Raw genomic sequence first — 19,483 nt, 5'->3', positions numbered from 1 at the left:
CTTAAAGCTTCAAAATTCATATGAATGAAATTTTTATTTAAATTTTTCTTTATAAAAGATATAAGGTTCTTTCAGCAAACAGATCTAAATTTAGATTCTTTTTCAACATCCATCAACTTCAAAATACCATTCTCTAAATTACTGAGAATTATAAAATTAAAGTTTGATTTAGATGGAGGAAGAGAAAATTTGGTCCTAAAGCAAAAATATATTCTAAGTTAGAAGGAATAAGTGTATTTGAAAATTTTTTAACCACTTATCAATTAATTTATCTTTTAGCAGTGGAACGGAAAATTTGTTATGATTTTCTAATAATTTATCGAATTTTTTAATATGTAACCGTTTAAGATTCAAGAAAATTCTATCATACTTGATTTTTTCTAACTCAAAAAAATTATTCAAAATAAAGGGTTCAACTATAGAATTTAAACCTTTAATCAAATCATCGATTTTGGAATTAAGAAAATGAATGTAGGAAAAACAATTTTTAATTTCATAGCTTTAATTTCAAAGACATAGCTTCAAAACTTACACTACATAGTTTTTTGTTAAGAGTCAAAGAAGATAAATGATTAAATTTTCTTAAAATAATATTTGCATCAAAAAATTTAGGAATTAATTTGAATTTCCTACAATGTAATAGAAAATTTCGTTTGTTAATAACTTTAATTAATTTTAAATTCACAGAAGAATAAGAAAAAAGTTTTAACCTGGTCTGAACCTTTCGAGTCATGAAAAAAACAGATTAAATACATTTGTGCTATTTACTGCATTTATATTCCTGATTGTAATCATTTACGAACAAATAATATTGTAATTATGAACATGGCTCTTTACTAGGGTTTATACAAAAACCGACATTTCAGAAAATCGGTTTTCGAATTTTTATTTTGCTAAAACACCGGTTTTAACCGCTTTTCAAATTTTATATAGAAAACTAGCTGTAAGTGGAATTCTGTCTTAAGGCAATTTGGGCATCATGCCTTAAGGCAAATTGCTGGAACTTCCCGTACCAAAAATTATTATTTTTTTTAACAACGATTAACATTTTTGAAAAAAAAATACATCGAACACACACACACATACATCCATTTTTTCTAAGGTATGCCAAAATGTTCAGAAACTTCTGAAACGTAAAGATATATAAAAATTTTCATTTTTGATTTTTTTGCGATTACTATAACTTACCCTACGGGAAGTTAATAAATTTTTGCTCGAACATTCTGTAATTTATCCGCAAATTTAGTGTAATTTAGAGCAGTATTTGACTGAATTTATTTATTGTTTAATTTTATAAATAGTAAACAAAATTATTTTAATTTGATTGATTAAATATCTTTGAAAATAATTATTCGTATTTATCATTTTCACATATAAGAATGAAAATATTTTTATGGTAGTGAAAGAAAAGTTTTCGAATAAATAAAAATAATACATTTCTAAATAAAAAAATCATTAAATTAAAAAACTAAATAAATAAATAAAAAAATATTAGATACATTTTGATACATACTTTTTAACTTCCCGTAGGGCAAGTTATAGTAATCGCAAAAAAAATCGAAAATGAAAATTTTCATATATCTTTACGTTTCAGAGGTTTCTGAACATTTTGGCATACCTTAGAAAAAATGGATGTATGTGTGTGTGTGTGTGTGTGTATGTATTTACGTGTGTGTATGTATGTGCGGATACAAATTTTCGTCGACGATTTCGGGAACACGGATCAACCGATTTGAATAATTCAAAAAGCATTCGATTCGTATTGATAAGGAGACGTGCTGATTAGTTTTTGGCGAAGGCTGGTCCAGCCGTTCCAAAGATACGGGGCAAAAAGTTCCGAAAACGGTAACTCAGTTTTTAAGAGAACGGAGTGTCCAATTTTAATAATTCAAAAAACATTTGACTTGTATTGACAAGATGAAGAATTGATCAAGTTTTCATGAGGGCAGGTCTAGCGGTTTCGGAGATCTAACAAAAAAAGTAAAAAAAAAAAATGCCATTTGGCGATCAAAAATGATCATTAGACATATGCACATCAAATTATCAGATATTTTATAGAGATTTTAACAATAAGTATAAATTTTGTTTGCATTCCTATAGGTTTCGTGCCAATGTTTATTCGGTAGACGGCGACGCGGCCCTTACGCGCTTTGAAATTTTGTTATATGCAGTTAAAGCAGTACGATTGCTTTGAAAAAAAGTTCAGATCTTCCAAAATATGCTAAAATAAAGAAAACATTATCTTTTCAAAAAAAAATTAAAAAAAAATTTTTTTTTAAATTTTTTTTAAAAAAAAATTTTTTTTTCAAAAAAAAGTATTTTTTGGCCAATTTATAGTTACTCAAAAATCTTATTTTTTCGAAGTAATTTTTTTCTAAAAATGTCAATCGTTTTTAAAAAAATAATAATTTTTGGCACGGGAAGTTCCTGCAATTTGCCTTAAGGCACGATGCCTTAATTGCCTTAAGACAGAATTTTACTTACAGCTAGTTAGTATCAATTTTAGCTTTAAAAATAATTAAGCTAAACTCGGGTATTGTCTGTAATTTTAATCCGACTAATTTTAATTAACTAATTTTAAACATTCTAATTGTTTTTGTTTTTTTTTGTTTAACAAAATACGATTTCGAAAAACTGAGGAAGGTCTATTCCTATTGAATTGCTACTTAGATGTGTCCTTTGTTTACTCACAAAATTTCCTGAAATAGAAAATAATCTCATACTAGCGACCAAATAATGCTTAATTGTTTTTAAAGCCTGATATGATAATTCCAAGTTTTCTGCTCTTTAATTTGTGGCTTCTAGGGTTTAAAACTCCTTTTTTAAGTTTGATTAGAGGAAGTTACTTCTTCAAGAAGAAGTCACACTGATTTAAATTGATATATATACTGGTATAAAAATCTAAATTAATATATACAATTACTGGAAAACATTGCAGACTGATAAGATACCAAATTCTATAGAAATGATATGATTTCAAGAATCAAAATGCTTTCATCTATCTTTTATGTTTATTATAGGCTATATTTGTCATTTTTCATTTATACAGTAAAAACCGACTTTTTCTCTAAAAAACAGTTTTCGAATTCCATAATTTTCGCCAAAAAACCCTACTCATTACTATTAAATACATATAACCAATTAATTGTTTTAAATTTTCTCAGTGTTTTATATATTTTTGTATCATATAAAAAATGGTATTATTTTATACCTAAAAGTCATAAAGTTGCCAGCGAAACGAGAAAGCGACCGCTTCTTCCGACCCAAATCTGCTTTATAATTGTAAAAGTGTAGGTGATTTGGATATGATAAATTATCTAATATAATACCGAGAGAAAACCTATTTTCTCCGATATAACTCATTTCGGAGTTATTTAACTCCAGGATAAAGTTTATTGTTTGTAATTTGTGGGGTTATGAAAAATTTCTCTTTACAGGAAACTTTTGAATGATATTAATTTTGTAAACAATAAATAAAAAATAAATCATTGAAGCTACTTACTTTGATATACGTAGGGTAGAGCAGGGCTAGTTGAGCATAGGGGCAAGTTGAGCAATCGAAATATCTCGAAAACTATTCACCCTCCGTTTATGCATTATATGGCGGAAAGATAGAGGTTTGGGAGAAATAAACATTCCGCGATCGCTAGTGGCCGCTGGATAAATGAGTGAGGCTCACGGGCGTTTTGTTTATTTTGAGACCAAAAAGTAAAAAAGTCATTCATCACGAGTTTTCGTCTGGTTTAGTCAAATGTTATTTATTTTTAATCAGGTAAATGTTATTCTTCCAAATAATTATAGTACTTTTAATATGCATAGAGATTCTGGGTATAATTCTCACAGTTTTTTTATAAACTCACTTTTATTTTGAATTTACGAGTTGGGGTTAGTTGAGCATAGTTGCTAAACTTGTTCAATTACCATTAACTTCCAGAAATTTATTATTATTTTTAAGATTTAAGCTAAGTTTACGAGTAATAATATAAAGAAATAATGATTTTAAACAAAAATACTGAATATAATGGTAAAATAATTCCTAAGATACGATATTGTTTTGTTGATTCTACTTTTGGTTAATTATTCAAAGAAAATTACTATAAGTTTTGTTTTCTCTGTCAATAAAGACTTTAAATATAGAACTGGTTATTAAAAACTAATTTTATCTCATCACTAATCGACATTGAACCTTTGATTTCATTATAATTTCTTAGTGCTCAACTTGCCCCACCTATGGGGTACATTGAGCAAACTTAACTTTTTGCATTTAAACAGCTGTAGCTTTTAAATTTTACTTATTGCCAAAAAATAGTATTAACACTTTTGTTAAGCGATAAACAACAAATCCATTAAGCTGTATAACAATTTATTAAGACTTTTCATTGAGGAGCTACATCCGTTTAAGTGAAAAGTTGCTCAACTAGCCCCGCCCTACCCTACAACTGAAGATATTAATTAATAAAATAATTTATAGTAAATTAATAACCAATATAGTCATAATGCTAATTTTATCTGAATTGATAGGAGAATAGTTACCTCATCCATCCTTTCATATTTAATAAAAATTTAATCATTTGATTTGAAGTTAGATTTGTTTTAATTAAAACTTTTTCAACAAGGCCCTCTCTCCTGTAATTCGTAACTATATAGCATTCTAATTACGCACAGATATTAATTAATAAAATAATTTATAGTAAATTAATAACCAATATAGTCATAATGCTAATTTTATCTGAATTGATAGGAGAATAGTTACCTCATCCATCCTTTCATATTTAATAAAAATTTAATCATTTGATTTGAAGTTAGATTTGTTTTAATTAAAACTCTTTCAACAAGGCCCTCTCTGCTGTAATTCGTAACTATATAGCATTCTAATTACGCTCAGCTCATTGTCAGTTCAGTAATTATTAAAACCAACGTACTGTGACATAATCCATATTTGTGTATTGTGTGGTTGTACTTTCACTGTTTAAATCAGTCATTATATTACGTTTAAATATCACATCTCACGGTGTTACATTAAAAATAAATATTCATAATTAGTGCAGTCATTAGACCATTTTGGTCTGATTTTTTACAACTGTGATATTATTCGCACAAAATTTTAAAATATTGTTTATAGAAAAAATGCTTATGCAATTCGCACCCATCCCGGAGGGATTGGTACTATTTCTTCGTAGTGTAACTTAGTTGTTCAAAAAAACCCTTCGAGTTATTGACAATTGAAAATTCTGGATAATTTTACGTTCTTTATGTTTTTTTTTTGTAAATATCTAAAAAAATATGTATTTTAACAAAAAAATTAAGATAATGCTATGTGTTTACATATTCTAATGATATAAGTTTTTATTGTGCTTGAATTATGCCTTAAAATGAGCACTGTTAAAAAGACTTTTACATTATGCAAATGATTGCCATGTATATTTGCCTATGAATATTATAAACGCTGGTTAAATCTTTAACGGTAACATTTATAGCAGATTTGATACTGTTCAGAAAGTGAATAATTAATTTCCCGTAAGGTAAGTTATTGTGTAAGGTAAGTTATTGTAATCGCTCAAAAATCTAGACTGGAAATTTTTACACATCTTCGCGTTTTAAAGGTTTCTAAATATTTTGGCATACCTTAGAAAAAATGAATGTGTAAATGTTTCGTGTGATCGCACTTTTTAACTTCCCGTAGGGCAAGTTATAGTAATCGCAAAAAAAATCGAAAATGTTATTTTTATATATCTTTACGTTTCAAAACCTTCTGAACATTTTGGCATACCTTAAAGAAATGGATGTATGTGTATGTGTGGGTGTGTGTATATGTGTGTGTGTATGTGTGTGTATGTTTTTTTTGTATAGCGAAGGAAATGCCTTTATGCATACCAGACTGGTCTTTTGTCTGGGTATGTCGAACTCAATACCGCTCTGGTATAATACCGACTAAAACCTCCGCTTTGCCCTTGCCTCTGGTCCCCACGAAAACCACAGTTAGGCATTACTTCGTGGGGGGAGGATCTAGAATGTTATATTTTTTAACTTGTTTTATACTCATCTTTTAAGTGGGCTAAGTCCCATTCGTCCTTTCTCTTTCCATAGAGCGCAGGTTAGTTAGTGTATGTGCGTGTATGTGTGTGTGTGCGGATACAAGTTTTCGTCGACTATTTCGGGAACACGGATGAAGCGATTTGAATAATTCAAAAAACATTCGATTCGTATTGATAAGGAGACGTGCTGATTAGTTTCTGGCGAAGGCAGGTCTATCCGTTTCGAAGTTATAGGGCATAAAGTACCAAAAATGATAACTCAGTTTTTAAGAGAACGGAGTGTTCGATTTGAATAATTTAAAAAATATTTTACTTGTATTAACAAGGTGAACTACTGATCATATATTCATGTAGGCAGGTCTAGCAACTTCGGAGATCTAGTGATAAAAGTAAAAAAAATGCCATTTGGCGTTCTAAAATGATCATTAGACATGTGCACATCAAATTATCAGATATTTTATAGAGATTTTAACAATAAGTATAAATTTTGTTTACATTTCTATGGGTTCCGAACCAATGTTTATCCGTTAGACGGCGACGCGGCGCTTACGCGCTTCGATATTTCGTCTCTATGCAGTTAAAGCAGTACAATCGTTCGAAAAAAAGTTCAGAATTTTCAAAATATTTCAGAATAAATTTTTCTTTAAAAAGTTTTTTTTTTCAAAAAAAAAGGAAATTTATGTCAAAAATTTATAGTTTCTCAAAAATCTAACTTTTTCAAAGTAAATTGTTTTTAAAAATTTTAATCTTCTTTAAAAAAAATACTTTTGGTACGGGAAGTTCCAGCAATTTGCCTTAATGCACGATGCCATGCGCCCCACTAGTTTTCAAACATTTTCGGGCGCAGGGATCAACCGATTTGAATGGCTCAAAAAAATTTCGGTTTCTATTCACAGGGAGATGTGCTGATTAGTTTACAGAGCAAAGAGTGCAGAAAATAGAGATCGAGATTCTAAGAGAACGGAGCATCCGATTTGAATGATTAAAAAAACATTCAGTTTTTAATATGGGGAGAAGTGGTGATTAGTTTTTGGCAAACGGATCTAAATATGCAAAAAATTGCAATTTTTTAGAGAACTAAGCATCTGATTTCAAAAATTATTATGCTTGTGTTTTCCAAAAAAAAATTTTTTTTTTTGTATCGAAAATAATTTGGATTTTAATTTTAATTCTGGCTTAAATTCTAAAGTTCCTTCATATATTTTAAATAAATAGTTTTAACTATGCAATTCAGTTTATAAATAATTCTTATAACTATTAGGCAATGTTGAAGTATTTATAATAATCTATTTGAAAACATTTGATGTTAACTTCTCGTAGAGTATGTTATAGTAATGGGTCGAAATCAAAAATGAAACCTATTGCATATTTTTACGTTTCAGAGGATTGTAAACATTTTGACATACTTTAAAAAAAATGGATGTGTGTGTGTATTTTGTGTCCGCAATTTTTCGCTCACGTTTTCGGTCGCACGGATAAAAAATTTGAATGATTCAAAAAACAATCGATTCTTATTGATAGGAAGATGTGCTGATAAGTTTTTGGCAAAGGCAAGTCCAGCCGTTATGAAGATACGGAGAAAATATTGCAAAAATAGAAATCGAGTTTTTTTCAAAACGGAGTATCCAATTTGAATGATCCAAGAACATTCAATTCATAACGATTAGGAAAAGTTATGATTATTTTTCGCAAAGGCAGATTCAGCCCGAGCAGTACAATTCAAACGGGACACCGATAAGTCAGATATAAGAAGCCTTGGAATTATTTTATACTTTAGCTTATACGGAAAAAAACCTTTAACACATCTTGAAGAGAATCAAGTATTATTGAGCAATCTGATACAATCAACTCATGTGCTTGAGATCTGGTAAAAAAATATTTGAACTGGACAGCATTGAACAGTTATCTATTTTTGGAATACTCCAACATGATTGGTTAAATGAGGTTGTACCTATCGAAACAATATTACATACTTAAACCAAGTCAATATGTATAAAACAATAGAGACTAAAAAATATCTCAATGGTATAAAATAGACAAATATTTTTTTGGAAAACAGATTTTAAATAATGTAAATTTAATGTCGAATTGAAATTACGACAAATTAAAATTAATATTAGAAACTTTGATCATTGTATAGTAATCTGTGGAATGAATACTATAAAGAACTGCTATAACAATTCTTTGTAAAGGTACTATTTGCAAGTTAGTATCATTGCAAAGTTTCGACGAGATTAGGTTCCGGTTATCATTAAAACTGCTGGACCTGCCTTCGCAAAAAATTAATTAGCACGTAGAAATCATTAAGGGGTTATGGGTACTTGGAATTTTTGAAAAATCGATTTTCATTTTTTTGCATTTTCATTAAGTGTAATATCTTAAAAATGTTCTCTGAGAATTTCAAGTTGATCCGATGATTACTTTTTGAGTTATTGGATTCTTAACAGCGCGTTGACGCAAGTGGACAGCTCGATACTCATATTCAAGATTATTCTTCTTCACCTCCTGTTGTTTTAAAAGCTTTTAAACCGATTTACGACAATCTCAGTAATGATAATTAACTTTCAAGATGTGTAGTTCAAGATTGAATCCATAATCAGAAAACATTAAAAGCTTCAACCAACTAGTGTAAAAAATATGCCTAAAAACCGTGAATACTAGTTCTACTATCGTACAAATTGCTGAATACATATACATAATCATTATTATTGATTATGGATACCCTAGAATCTAATTGTGGGTATAATTCTCATTGGTATGCAGAAAAATTGGATGCTGCACGTGTGAAAGTGGCAGATCAGCGCGAACGAGAACACTCGGGAGGCCAGAATGCTTCGTAGGCAACAGCAAATGGAAATTTTGGAAACTTGCACAATGACTGATGAAGTGTTATATGGCCCAAGAATAGATGACTCGGTTCAAGCAATTCAATAATTCGAATTTGTGTACGTAAATCCAATGTGAAACTTTAAACGCGTTTCAAAACTATGTTTTTTGATTCTGTAACTCAAAAACCGCTCAGTAAATTTCAATGAAAATTATTCAGCTTTTAGAATACATAATAAACTCGGTCCTGATTAAAGGATTTTTATTTTTTCAGAAATTTCAATTTTTTAAGACCAATTAACTGTTGATGTTTTACCCAAAAGTCTAGATTTTTTTCTGATGCTGCCATTTTGTTAATTTTTGCAAAAAAAAGAAAACCTTCGATCAGGCCCGGAGCAGACCAAGATTATATATTTATTAAACTTTTTATGTTATTTGATTGATTTTAGATTAATCTCTAAGGAGTTATGACGGTCACCGCCAGAACCATTTTTTGAAACAGGGTCAACAAAAACAGCTATAACTTTGGATTTTTTTTTTATTCTGAAATTTTCTTCAAGTCAAAACTTGGTATAATAATGCCGTATTAATATTTTTGTAAACAAAGATCGTTTAATAACAAAAAAATACTGAAAATTCTTATATTTTTGTGCCTCCAAGTACCCTTAATAGCAATGGAATGTTTTTTAAATGTTGAAGTCGGTTGATCCGTTTTCTCAAAAATGTCGACGAAAACTGTATTTGTGCATAATCATAATTTAATTACAAAGGCAGAATATCAAATAGAATATTAAAAAGTATAGATGGGCTCGCCCGTAGGTAAGCGGTTAAGAGCGACGAAACTTGTGTCAGAGGTCCCGGGTTCGATACCCACTTCAAGCAACCAGTTGTCAAGCAGCAGTGACAACGATTTTCACTTGGAAATATAGATAGCAATATGTTTCTAAGTGAATATAGCCCTTGCTCGGCCTTGCCAATAAAAAGTCAACCCTATTAGATTAATTCTAATAACAAAATCATCAAATATGGATGGATTAACTTAACCTTAAAATTTTCAAAACTTCGATTTTTTTATAGCAAAAAACAAAAAAACGCCTAATTTGCAACTTTCATTTTAAATGTCTATCAAAAATGCATTTTTTTATATTCATTTGATTATAGGTCATTCCGTGCTTTTAAGCCTACAAATTAAAACGCCGTTTATTTATTTTTTTTCAGATAAGCCGATCAGCTGGAATCGTGGAGGAAGCGGGAGCTCTTTTTTTCGAGGCGGGGGTGTTCAGAGCGCTGTAACTGTAGTTTGACTGAATATTTTTAGCTGAAATTTTATATTTATACTGTCCAAATATGTGTTAATAAATGATAAAAAACTTGAAGCTCTAAATATTTACTGGTGGTAAAAAAAATCCTAAAATATCCCTAAAAAACAGGCCGTCACATAGAAAGACCCCCTTAAAGCACTACTTGCTATTTGAAGGTTATCCGAAGTTCTTCCGCCTTTGCGGTTAGATTTTGGAATCACGTTTTGTTTGCAATTATTTAGTATATAAGAAGTAGTTAGGCAGTCAGAAATCAGGAGTCAGAAGTCAGAAGTCAGGAGTCAGGTCAGGCTTACTGTTTAGATACTTAAAAAATGCAGTCTCTGATTATCGATAACCAAAAGGTTATCAAACAAATTATTTAATTGTAAAAATAGTAAACAATAAAAAATATCAAGATCAACCAAGAACCAGTGTTTCTACATTATCAACCGCTCTGCTACAGCAACCAAATAACCTTCCATAATCACAAGAGTGAACCTAACAACCACAATTACTGTTCAAGATATTACATGATAAAATTGATTATTACATAATAAAATGTAGCAGCAGTGGAATTCGAACCTACGCCTCCGAAGAGACTGGTACCTGAAACGAGCGCCTTGGACCGCTCGGCCACGACACCTTTATCAACCACGCTTGCACAAAATAACCATTTCCGGCAGCGGTGGGATTAGAATTTTAACACATGTTCTTAATATTTGATAATCTCTATATCAACTAGGCTAGTAAAAATGATAAGATATAACTGCCACGTGATTAACTCTGTATCAACCAGGCATGACAAAATAATCATTTCTATCAACGGTGGGATTCGATCCCGCACCTCCGAAGAGACTGGTACCTGAAACCATCGCCTTAGACCGCTCTGCCACGCTACCTCTGAGTGCACTGAAGATATGGCAGCGATGGGATTCGAACCCATTCCTCCGAAGAGACTGGTGCCTTAAACCAGAGCCTTAGACCGCTACCTGTGATTGCATTAATGCCCTTAATACGTAATTAACTCTATAGGCTTGCACAAAATAACCATTTCTGGCAGCGGTGGGATTCGAACCCCCCTATATATATATTTTGTAAAGCTTCGAATAAAAAATCCAAAATGAATTTATATGGCTTTTTGTGACCGTGTGAAGAAATAATTAGAAATTTTTCAGAATTTACCAAAAAAATTATTATTTTCTAAAAAAGCAATCTTCTTCAATAAACAGAATTATTTTTTAAACTATATTAAAAATTAATTTCAAATTTTAATAAAATTTTCAAAAAAAATTTAAAGGTTTAAACAATTAAGGAAATTGTAAAGTTCTCTTATATAATTAAAAATTTATATACTTTTCTATTCACCTTCAAACGATTATTGTTTGTATTATCATAATATATTTTGTTATATAATCCTCTCATTTATTTTTATATTTTCATTTTGATTATATTGTCATGTTTTTGTAACATTATTTCTTTCACAATCTTATTTATTTTATATAAAAAATAAAAATCCTCCATTTTCTACTTTTCATAAATATATTGTTTGTTTAAATATTATCAAAATCACATTTCTTGTCAGATGTCCTGAAGATGGAACGGAGTTTCGAAAAATCGACAGTAAATAAATACACAAATGTTTTTTTTTAAATAAACTCTTTTGTTTTTTATTACTTTTTGGATTTTTTGTTTGAAGCCCTACAAAATATTTACAAATGTTAGATTCTACCATCTAATATCTTATATATAAAAATGGAGCTGTCTTTCAAATGTCCGAATAAAACTCGAAAACGGCTGAATCGATTTGTCCAGTCTTAGTCTTGAAAAATTCGTGCCAATCCAGAGATTGTCCAAAAGGTGAGATAATATTTCAAATCCGCGTAGAAACTTTACATTTTTAATTTGAAAATTTTTGTAGAAGCGTAATTTAAATTAAACAATGGACGGTGGCAATTACGTGAAATGTCAAACGCTTTTGACAGATGATGTTCAATTACGTTTAATAGGATGTTTTACGCGAATATTATTTAATTATTATTGAATTGTGGTAAGTAGTTTTATTTGTAGTTTTATTTATATACAAAAACGTTAGTAAACGGGCCGCAAATATTACTAGATACTCAAAATATCAACTTTTTTGAAATGTTAATATGAAAATGAATTTTTTGGCGTTGTAGCACTCTTTTTGCAAATCATATTTTTCTCAAACACGGTGCTCTGAAAGATCTCATTTGTATAATTATATACTCATTGGTATTTATAAAACATTTTCTAGGTTATATTATTTTTTATTTATGTTTTTTAAATTCAGAACCTAAATTTGGTATCGATCAAAGGGACATTTAGACGAATGACATTTTCCCAGTTATAATTTCCCAAAATTTATCGAAGGATAGATAGTAATATATGAAGGTCCGGGGTTAAAAAGGTCCACCATAGATGTGTCAAAAATCAGTAAAGTTAAGCATTATTTAACAACAATATTTGAAAGTAGAGGAAAAAAGATGTATAACCAGCTACAACCTTGATTTGAAAACGATAATCTTTGAAATGGGGGAGATTAAAGGTAATCTTTGAAAATCCACAATAAAAGTATTTCCTTCCGTTGGTATAGTTTTAGCATTAGTTAAAAATGTAATTATTTTGTAAAATACCTTTAAAATTATAATGAAGCTTTAAACCTTTTGCCCCTTACAAGTTACCCCGCCTATAGGGTAAAAAGGTCTAGATAACAAATTTTTGAAAGACATCAAAAAAGCACATTTCTACAATGATGAAGTAGAAGTCAGTTTACTGAACGTAGTCAAATAATTGTTCGTTTGATATACGTTATTTGTTGTGATATAATTGTTATGGTTTCCACAATATAGTTTATATTTGTTCAAAGTCAAATTGGACCTTTGTTTTTCGCGCTGCTCTACATATATACTTTTTATTAAATTTACTTTAATTCATCGAATGTAACTTGAAACTTTTCAAAAAGCAGGTAAAAGAAGAAATACTTAATTCATTTTCTATCTCTCCTCGCAAAAATTTGAAAATTTTGTATAAGCTTAGTAGTATTATTTACAATTATATTTATACACAAAATCCAGAATCCAAAAAGAATCTGAAAAACTTGAAATGTAATTAATAAGTCGAAAGACCAAAAAAACCTCGGATTGGATTATACGATGTTTTCTATAGAAAGTGTATAAATCTTCCACTTTGATTGTATTGACAAAATATAGACAAACTAATGGGGTTAATGGTTTTTTTATTACCTAATTGTATACAGCATTCAAACAACACATTCTTATGCACTTAAAGTATTAATATTTTTGATTCTCTAGAAATTGTTTAGAATATACCTTATTTAGCAAAACAACGTTTGCCGGGTCAGCTAGTATATATATATATATATATATATATATATATATATACATACGTCTAATTTAGACGGTCTAAACTTCGGAATAATCAGAGCATCAAGAATTTGTTAGTTTTAATTTAACTAAAATTTATTTATGTAATAAAAACTAATGTCCAACAATAAGCAATATATAAATATTTTATAATTCCAACAAAAAATTTGGATTACATATTGAGAAATACGTACTGACAATTACGCATAATTAACACTCTAATATCTTGTTACATTTTCTGAATCTATAACATTTGTCGCGTTGGGTTGCTTTTGTAAGGTACTTATAAAGGGAGTGCATTTATCTGAAACGTCGTTTAACAACTGCTCACATTTCTTATCAGATAAACTAATCACAATGCGTAAACCCCTAGTAAATCGTTGAATTTTTTCACGATTTCCTCTGTGTTAACGCGGATGAAACACGAGAACGAAATTATAACTTTGATTTATATGGTCATAGAGATGATCATAGAATGAACTATGCTGCATCCCGTACAGTAATTTAAATATTTGAAGTGTAGAAATATTCAATAATCATTTTTCATCAGAAGTCATTTTTAAATATTATCAAATATTTTTAACTTCCCGAAGGAGAAGTTTATATTTTCATCAAAAAATCCGACTCGCTAATTTTATGTTTTCTCGACGTTTCAAGACATTCTGAATTGAATGAGACCAAATTTGGAAAAAGTATGTGTGTGTGTATGTGTGTAAACAGATTTTTGCCGTAAATCGACGTTTTCTCCAAAACGGATGGACCGATTTAAAAAATTTAAAAGCCGATCGATGTATCTCGATGAGAACTATCGTTTGTCAGTTTCTTGCGGCGATCGGCCGGGCCGTTTCTTTGTAAATTGCAGAAAAGTAAAAAAAATTTCGTCCACGTTTTAGCCAGCAATTCTGAATCGTTTTTGAAAATTCAAAAACCGTTCGATAGATGTTGGATGGAAATCGTGCTGATTAGTTTTTGGCAAAGATCGGCCGGGCCATTTTCTTGTAATAAAGTTTAAACAAAAAAATTTCGACGATTTTTGTTATTTTTTTTTTGGCGGTAGATACCATAGTCTTCTAGCTCATACTAAAACATTACGGCCCTAAGACTAGTCGTTTAATTTTGAAAATTCTTCAAAATTTGCAAAAATTAGTATCGTTTTTTTGGCATATGTCAAAGAGACCTTTGATCGACGTTTTTTCAAAAACGGCTAAACCGATTTTAACAATTTAAAAGCCATTTGATGTATCTCAATGAGGACTAAAGTTTACCAGTTTTGTGAGACGATCTGCCGTTCTTGTAATTTGAAAAAAAGTGTTAAACTTTTCGTCCACATTTAACCTCAAACTACCGAACCGATTTTAAAAAATCAAAAACTATTCGAAAGAAATTAGTTGGGAATGATACTGATTAGTTTTAGGTAAAAATCTACCGAGCCGATTTCTTGTAATTAACTGTTGAAAAAAAAATTTAAGCCGATTTTTATGCAACTTTTTTATAGAACTTACTGAAATATTACGCCCTTACGACAAGTAGTTTAATTTTAAAAATTCACCAAATTTTAAGAAAATGAGTAGTGTTTTGAATGAACATGCTGAGCCATTAAAGTTCTATGGAAACTGGTTCAATTATAAAAATTGTTGATTTGTGAAAATTTGAGTTTAGAAAATACTCCGCGTCAAAGTGTTCGTTCGTTTTCAACTATGTGTATTGATTAAGTCGATTATCTAAACATATCGGGAAGTTCATGTAACTTGCCTCAGGACATCATTCGAATTTTATAGTTTAAGTACTTATATTTGGGTCTTCATATATATATATATATATATATATATATATATATATATATATATATATATTTATTTATATATATATATATATATATAAAATATAAATTAAATTTTTTTTTAATTTTCAAAATTTTTTCCATGCTATTTCCATACAAAGTTTGATTGAATTACACACTATCTAAAAGTTAATATTAATATTAAGAGCTAAAACTTTCAGAGAATTGTTTTTTAACAATTTGGAACCATTTGAGCTTCGATTGTGATATATATATATATATATATATATATATATATATATATACATATATACATATATTTATATATATATATATATATATAAATAATTATATATATATATATAACAAACAAAAAGTTTTTTGAATTAATTTAATCGGATGGTCGCTTCTAATCGATGAAACGTCAAGATGTGCCTTTTGCAAAAAGGGTTCGCAATCGAGTACAAACCGAATGTTTTTTCAATCATTCAAATCGGTTATTCCATACGAAGGAAAATGTCGAGGACATTTGTTCAAACCGTATAAATAAACTTTAAGATTGAAAATCTTGGTACAGAACCCAAAAAAAATTACACAAAAGTGTACACATTATTCAAATCTCTATAAAATACCTGATAATTTAATGTGCATATGTCTAATGATCATTTTTACCGACAAATGGCATTTTTTTACTTTTTTTATTGAAACTCCGTAACCATTGGAGTTGCCTTTCCAAAAATTGAAACAGTTCTTTGTTAAGACAACATAAATAATTTTTTTTTTGAATTATTGAAATTGCACGCTTCATTCTCTCAAAAACTGAATTATTATTTTTTTAGTAGTAAGTATCTCCAGAACGGCTAGACCTTATCAAATCGGATCAAAATCGGTTGATCCATGTTCTCGAAATGGTCGACAAAAATTTGTATGCCAAAATGTTCAAAAACGTTTGAAACGTAAAGATTTTTTTTGCATAGTTTTATTTACAATCAAAATAATATACATTTTTTAAGACAATATGATGTTGGTGTTAATGCATTTAAGAGATTATCTCCTATGAGATATCTCTCTGAAACGTGAAGATATGGAAAAAAATTGATTTTCGATCTTATATATATATATATATATATATATATATAATTAGATTTTTTTGTTCGACGTTGAGACATATATTGAATAATGATTTTCAGCCAGTCGTCGAAATAAAAGAAACAGATAAACACAAATATTTATTCATAATATATGTTTCGACACGGATTGTGTGTCATCATTCAGCAATTCTTTGTTAACAGTATCATACCAGGAAAAAAACATTTAAAACAACACATTACATATAAAATAACTATGTCAAATAAATAATATTAACTTGAAAAACAAAACATGTTCAGTTTTAACAATCATTGACATTATTTCATATTTCTGAGAACTCTAAGAATATTTCTAAGAATTTATAAATGTATGTGTGTATTAAGTCTCTCCTTCAATTAAATTTCAGGTTGTTAGGTTATTATTTATTAACCTTTGTAGCTGTTGCAAGTTCTTAAATTTTTATTGATTATTAACTTCCCGTAGGGTAGTTATAGTAATGGTCTGAAAATCGAAAATGAAAATTTTTGCATATCTTCACGTTTTGAAGGTTTCTGAATATTTTGGCATACCTCAGAAAAAAATGGATATGTGTGTGTTTTGTGTTTCCGCATTCTTCCGTTCACGTTTTCGGGCGCACGGATTAACCGATTTGAATGGTTCAAAAACATTTAATTCTTATTGATTGAGAGATGCGCTGTTTAGTTTTTGGCAAAGGTAATCCAGCCATTTCGAAGATACAAGGTTAAATGTACAAAAAATACAGTTTTTGACAGAACTAAGCATCCGATTCAAATGATTCAAAAAAAAAATTCTGCTTGTTTCGACAAAAAAAATGCTTTGAAAAAAAAATTGTTATAATTTTTTTTCAATTTTTTTTTCATATCGAAAATAATTCAGATTTTAATTGTAATTCCAGCTGAAATTCTAAAGCTCGCTTACATATTTTAAATAGATAATTTTAACTTTGTAATTCAAAAATATATAATTCTTATATATAAATATGAGACAACGTAGCATTATTTATAATAATCTATTTGAAAACATTTAATATACCTTAAACATTTTGGTACGCTGCGGGCAGTTCCAGCAATTTGGCTTAAAGCACTATATCATAGGTGGGGAACCTGCGGCCCCAAGGCCGCATGCGGCCTCCGGGAGGTTCTTGTGCGGCCCCTTGTCGTCTAGTACAAAAGAGCAGAGTTACTTTCAAACAACTATTGTACATAAACGTCATGACAGTTCCGCGAAAAATCCCACTAAAACTGTCATGTTGTAACATGACATCAGATTACTAGCCTTAAACACAGACTCTTAGGCAGATACAAAATAGAGATGTAATATATTATATTACTATTATTTAATATAAGCAATATTTTCGATTTCGCAAGACATCGCCTATTATATAATTCAAGAAGTATTATAAAAAAAAATAAACAGTACAAAAGAATCGTTAGCACCCGGGTTGAAGATTTTGATGCGTATTCAAAATGATAAAAATTTATACTTCACGCAACCAAAAGCAAATCCGCAGCTTTGGCGCAGATCGGAGCAACTAAATTTAGCCGAATTTTTAAAGCTAAACGAGTTGGCGTTGGGCCGTTAAAGACTTTATTACAAGAAAACGGCCCGGCCAATCTCTACCAAAAACTATTCTACACGATTCCCAAAGAATATTTTTTGAACGGTTTTTGAATTTTCATAATCGATTTAGAATTGCGGGCTAAAACGTGTACGACAAAATTTTCACTTTTCTGCGATTTACAAAGAAACGGCTCGGCCGATCGTAGAGCAAAACTGATAAACGATAGTCCTCATCGAGATACATCGAACGATTTTTAAATTTTTGAAATCGGTCTATCAGTTTCTGAGAAAACAATGATTTACGGCAAAAAATCTGTTCACATACACATACACACACACATACATACTATTTCCAAATTTGGTATCATTCGATTCAGAATGGCTTGAAACGTCGAGTAAACATAACATTAGCGATTCGGATTTTGTAGGAACCCTTCGGGAAGTTAAAAATCATACATCTCAAAAAAAAATTATACATTTAAATAAATTTAATTGTACAGAAAGTTTCAGAAATTTACCTTAAGGCACGATTTCTTGCACCTGTAGTTTACAGTTTGTTGATCTGATACGCACTTTTAAAAAATACAATTCGTGCACTATATTTAAATCAATTACTGATATTTCAAGTTTATGCGAAACATTTATTTAATATTCCAAAATAAGCTTCAACTGCTTATTTCTAATTAAAATAATCTAAGACATTATTAATTTAGTCGATTATTCATACATGTTAAGAAGTTTTTGCAACTCATCTCAAGGCAAATTCCCACTTACACTTGTTAGTATAAGGTCTCATATAATTGTTAGTAGCAACAAGTCGCAATGCGCGTTCTTCTACTAAATTTATAATTTAGTAGAAATATCTTTAAAATACTATGTTGCACATAAATTAGATTAGATAAAACATTAATGTTACATTACATCATAATTTTTTGCTTTCTTTTTATTAAGCAATCTTGATTAGTGTTGATTAGCAAATTTGGTCGCATATTAATACATTTTAATAATTCATAGTGATTTATTCTATTTGAAACTCATTCTCGACTATCATTAAACGCACACAGCAAATCGCCTCCATATGTTTCGAGTAAACGCTTGATGTGTTAAATTTCAGTTTCACCGTTGGATATCGTGTCAAGATACGATCTCATGAATTCTAAAAAGAACAACTCGCTCTATTAACAGTCCACCTGAACGCAGCCAATTCACGGGCATTAGGCTGAAAGGGGAACTGCTTAATATTGCATGTCCGATTACCTGCTAATACACAGTAAATATGCCTCATTTAGAAAAACAACTATAACTGGTGCATAGCATAGACCCGTAAACTAAATTGCTGGAACTTCCCCTAACGTAATTAAATATTTGAGGTATAAAAATAATGTATAAGTAAGCAACTAGTGTTTCTAGGCATCGTGCCTTAAGGCAAATTGCAGGAACTAACCGTACCGAAATTTTTGAAAGCTT

The sequence above is a fragment of the Ctenocephalides felis genome, unplaced genomic scaffold, assembly GCF_003426905.1.
Source record: "Ctenocephalides felis isolate EL2017-DRISC unplaced genomic scaffold, ASM342690v1 CF-g0.4_SCAFFOLD_01604, whole genome shotgun sequence".
NCBI lineage: Eukaryota > Metazoa > Arthropoda > Insecta > Siphonaptera > Pulicidae > Ctenocephalides > Ctenocephalides felis.
This window is presented reverse-complemented; position numbering follows the sequence as displayed.